Source organism: Urocampus carinirostris, chromosome 12, assembly GCF_059441175.1.
Source record: "Urocampus carinirostris isolate Australia breed hairy pipefish chromosome 12, RoL_Ucar_1.0, whole genome shotgun sequence".
Classification (NCBI taxonomy): domain Eukaryota; kingdom Metazoa; phylum Chordata; class Actinopteri; order Syngnathiformes; family Syngnathidae; genus Urocampus; species Urocampus carinirostris.
Genome location: NC_142360.1, coordinates 24,258,267 through 24,263,146, shown reverse-complemented (window position 1 = coordinate 24,263,146; position 4,880 = coordinate 24,258,267). Strand labels below are relative to the sequence as shown.

The 4,880-nt window shown below is 41.6% G+C and overlaps 1 pseudogene; it reads right to left on the bottom strand.

Moving 5' to 3' along the window:
* Positions 1–1,582: 1,582 nt before the first annotated feature.
* On the bottom strand, positions 1,583–1,784 carry LOC148355283 (U2 spliceosomal RNA; annotated as a pseudogene).
* Positions 1,785–4,880: the final 3,096 nt, after the last annotated feature.

Sequence of the window (4,880 nt, the reverse complement as noted above, 5' to 3'; positions counted from 1 at the left end):
TAAAACAGGACAAGGCATAACAGACCTGGGATTGTGTAATGAGCCAGCGCCCGCCAAACCCAAAATCCAGCCTTAAATAGCAGACCAGCAATCAGCTGATCTGCTTCAGCTTGAGTTCGGGGGCGTGGCATACTGGTCGTCATGGCGACCGTGACATTACTCCAATACCAAATATGCTAATAAAAGACAAAAGAAACAAAATATGAATAAAATTATGACTCACAACACGTGGTAAGCTTTCTCTCCCGGCTTTGATCTCTTTGATCTCCGGCAAAACTAACATAAAATGCGACAGAAACAAAATGAAAATAAATCCAAACAGCTTGCCAACATCATTTTTGCCGTTCCATGTAATCCGTTACTCCCCATGCCTGCACAAAATTTAGTAAATTTATCCATATTTGGTTTATTTTGTCTTTTATTAGCATATTTGGTATTGGAGTAATCCAAAAGTAATCAAGTTAAAATAACCCTACCCAATCCTAACATGTTCGAAAAGGGGTAGTCAGAAGCAGATGCTTATTTTCCCTATCCCTTATTTTCCCTATTAAATACATTTTACAAATCCTCTTCTCCTCTTGTGTCTAATATAACAGAATCTCATGGATATACAGTACTTATTACAGCTGAACCTAAGCGCGAAGTAGCGAGGGTTCTTTTTTTTCCCGATTTTTGATATTTTTTACACATGCATACACCCTAGCATTCCAGTCACCTCTCACACTGGCTACATCTCTCCTTTGCAATCCTTAGTGCTCAGATGAAATATATTTGGCATCTGTAGAATGCCCCTAAGCTATGCGGGACTATATATCTTATAAATATCAGCCGTCTAAGAGTGCCTCATGTAATATTTATAAATTAACAAAAAAAAAAAAAAGGACAAGGCAGTGGGTGTTGTCAACAATGCTTACTGCGAGCAGGTTGAACATCCAAATTGCGCCAGCTGTACGCATTCTGACATGCCAAGCTAGGTGCTCAGCCAATGCTGGTGCTCATTTACATGTTAGCTAGCCATTGCAGACGACCTGATTGCATCTGCCAGTCTTGTCCAGCTAATTAATTATCCCTTGCCGAGGCCAAAATCAAGCCTTGATTACAACTGCTGTATTGTTTTAAGTAGAAGTTGAGTATGGTAGGGTTTGGCTGTGGAATGAGATCAGGAATGAGGGAGGAATTTGTATGGAATGAGTGATGATCTTTTCTCTTTACATTTTTCCAGTGGTTGATTAAAATGTTTGTACCGTAAATCCCGGACTACAGAGCGCACCTGCTTATAAGCCGCACCCACCACATTTTAAGAGAATAACCGCCTTTGTACTTACACAAGCCGCACCTGTATATAAGCCGCATACGCCCACATTAAAACATGTAACACAATCACGAAATTGACCCAAACCCGACTTTGCGTCCCGCAGTTGTACCCAAGGGGGGATTTTGTAAGGTTTATTGTTCTATATTCTTTATCAATTATCCATTATTGGTCAAATCATTATACGCTACACAGCCAAGGGACCGAGACACTTGCTCCCACCCAAGAGGCTGAGTCAAGGTCCTAGCCACAGAGCCAAGCAGCGCTCAGTGCGAATGCACCGTGCCCGGAGGTAATGCGATACCGGGCCGGTGCGTGGAGTGGACAGAGCAAGCTCTAATTCCATCTCCCGGTTAAGGGTTATTGTTCTATCTTCGTTATTCATTGTCCATTATCCGTTATCGGTCAGTTCATAATACGCTACAAAGCCTAGGGGCCGGGACACTTATTATCAGCCATAAGGCCAAGCTAAGGTCCTAGCCAAAGTCATAACATCTTTGTTAGTGCAAAAACAACAGCCGACAAATTGAACGTAAAATGATACCAGTACTTAAGATATGACGCAGACCTGCAGAGTCCGGGTCTCGTTGAAAATAATCCAAGGAAAAAAGATGTATATTTCCAAAGGTAAGGGTGGGAAAAATATATGTCCACTATTGTCCGCCGGTTTCCTCCCACATTCCAAAGACATGCATTTCAGGTGAATTGGCCGGTCCAAATTGTCCCTAGGTGTGAATGAGCGAATGAGTTGTCTGTCCCTGTGTGCCCTGCGATTGGCTGGCAACCAGTTCAGGGTGTCCCCTGCCTGAGGATAAGCGGTACGGCTAATGAGATGAGATGAGACTATTGTCCGCTGCGTCCACAAACACGTCTCACCTTTACTACTCTTCCCATCAGCCCCTGTTGTATTCGCCCCTTCTTTTTCATTCGCCCGTGGCAAACATATCAGAATAAGTCTCTAAAATAAATACATTACAAAAATATACAGTTGGAAATACATATTATTCATGGTTACACATATTTACAAAGAAAGACGGTACACCGAGAACGTTTTCAAAGCTTTAATAATAATATTATAACTTTCATCGCAAACCGTGTCTGTGAAGGGTAGCAAAACACTACTAGGAACACGCTTGCAACTCCAGGAATGGGTCTGTTAAATAAATTCAGTACTTGTAAAAATCATGGTAAACCGTGCTCATTTTCCTCCTTATAACTGACATCATTAAAGTCGTCTTCCCCATTATGGGAAAGAGACTTTGTCATATAGCCTTTGTCATATGATGCTGCCACCACCATGCTTCACTGTAGGGATAGATATATCCTGGATGAAAACCTGCTCCATATGCGCTCCTTTATTCAAAAACATGTTAGCAACACACTCGCATATATTCCACCGGTCTAAATCTTACCTTTTGCACTCGAGCGCCGCTGACGGCTGTTATAAAAATACATAAATAGGCCGCAACACTGAATAAGCCGCAGGGTTGAACATTTGGGAAAAAATTAGCGGCTTATAGTCCGGAATTTACTGTACATTCGTCGGCAACCTTTTCTGTACCACGGCTTGCAGTGTTCTGATATATATTTCATAGACAAATTAAAACACATTTCAAGGACTTTTAAAGATTATTTTCCATTTTCTTCAGTTCCAGTTAACACTGGGCAGCACTACCTTATTTTTTTTGCATGGCTTTTAATAAATGTCCATAATTGATACGCAATCCTTGCACTATCACACATTTTATTGTGGGCTGTTTAGGTGTAGCATGCACTTGTCCTCTGGGGCATGACCTGTAGGGGGCGATGGCGCTTCCTAGGACAATAGGGAATAGAATAGAATATACCTTTATTGTCATTGTTACAACATGTAATATATTGTGTCAACGAAATTGAACGTGGAACTCCAGGTCCACATTTTACAGTGAGGATAAGGAAAACAAAGAGATAAATGTAGAAGATGTTTGTACTGTCTTTGTTGTATAGGTTTTGTTTTCCTCCGGGGGGGTGTATGAGGGGGTGAGGGACAGACAGAGATGGGCAGATCCAACTGGATGTTTGATCTTACTGTACACACGGTCCAGTGTTTTTTCCCTAATTGCTCAGTCCACGTATTGAATGAATTTGGGAAGTACAGTCCTTAAACATGCCCGAATAAAGTTGCCGGCGACGATAAAAGCTCCGTCGGGGTGTGCAAGCTGCTGTTTATTGATAGCAGCGGGCAGGAGATTTAGCGTTTCCGTATTCCGTACAAACTAATGACAGCTGCAACGGCAAAGCAAAGCCACCAGAGAGGAGTTGGTGTCATTTTAAAGCAGACTTTTCCAAGACTGTTTCTAAGATTTACAACCACTTGACCCAAAATCCAAGCACTTTTAAACCCTTAAAAACAACATTAAAATTGAAGTATTTTTAAGGATTTAAAGCACCCGTACAAACTCTGAGCCCTGGTTGTCTGACAATATTATCACGACCCAGCCCAAAGGCGACATTGAACATGTATGTACCTTTTCTAAAATAATAGAAACTGTATTAACCACAACAATGATAACATTTATAACTAAAAGGGCTGTGCACCATCAGAGAGTCGCCCGCGTTGAGGCACACAACTAATTCTCGGTGGAATTTCACTTTTCCCTTTTTCTACAGTGACCTATTTGTGAAATATCGTGATCCTGGCCTGGGAGAATAGAATGTCTTTCTGGTGAGTCAGCAAAACCAAACATGCAAAGTCAACTTTTTGGGGTTGTTTTCACATCTGAGGTAACCTACCTGACTGATGATGGATTATCATTCAACGTCATTCTGGTCTAGGAGAGTAGACTATCTTGTAAAAGAAAAAAATGCATATGCATTCTACACAAATAACAAATTTTATGTGTTGTCTTGGACTGATTGAGAAATTGTGTTTTTTTAACTAATGTACACTTTTTTAGCATTATGTACAAAAAATAATGGAGGAACAATCTTACACTCCCAAATCTGTTCTAAAAGCTCTCCCCTGAGCTATTTGTCTTTATTTAATCTCCTACGCAGTTTCATACTAAAGGGTGTGGAAATCAAACAACAGCAAAGTTATTGGCTGAAACTGACAATGATGTAGACAGTTTTTTCATGCATGTTTTGCATTAGGCAAATTTATTCTTCATGGATCTCTTAACCGCTAGGGTGTTGGAGGGAAACCACTTACTGCTGTGTGTCTTGGGTCAAGAATAGAAAGGAGAATAGAATTTACTTTTATTGTCATTCTTTGTAACCATGCACACAGAACGAAATGTCGGTACACCTGACCCGTACAGTTAAACTGTAGCGAGACAATGCAGCCACAGCCAAATAGGGCGCCGCTATTTTAGACCCAACTGCTGTGTTGGGAGTCGTTAGGTGACCAAACCCTCCATTTCCAACCCTTAATGCCGAGCGCCAAGCAGGGAGGCAATGAGTACCAATGTTGTAAGTCTTAGGTATGACTCGGCCGAGGCTTGAACCAGCGACCTCCCATTCTTGGAGCGGGCGCCCTACCATCTAGGCTACCAAGCTGGTGTCAATAAAGCCTGGCGGCACCCATCCC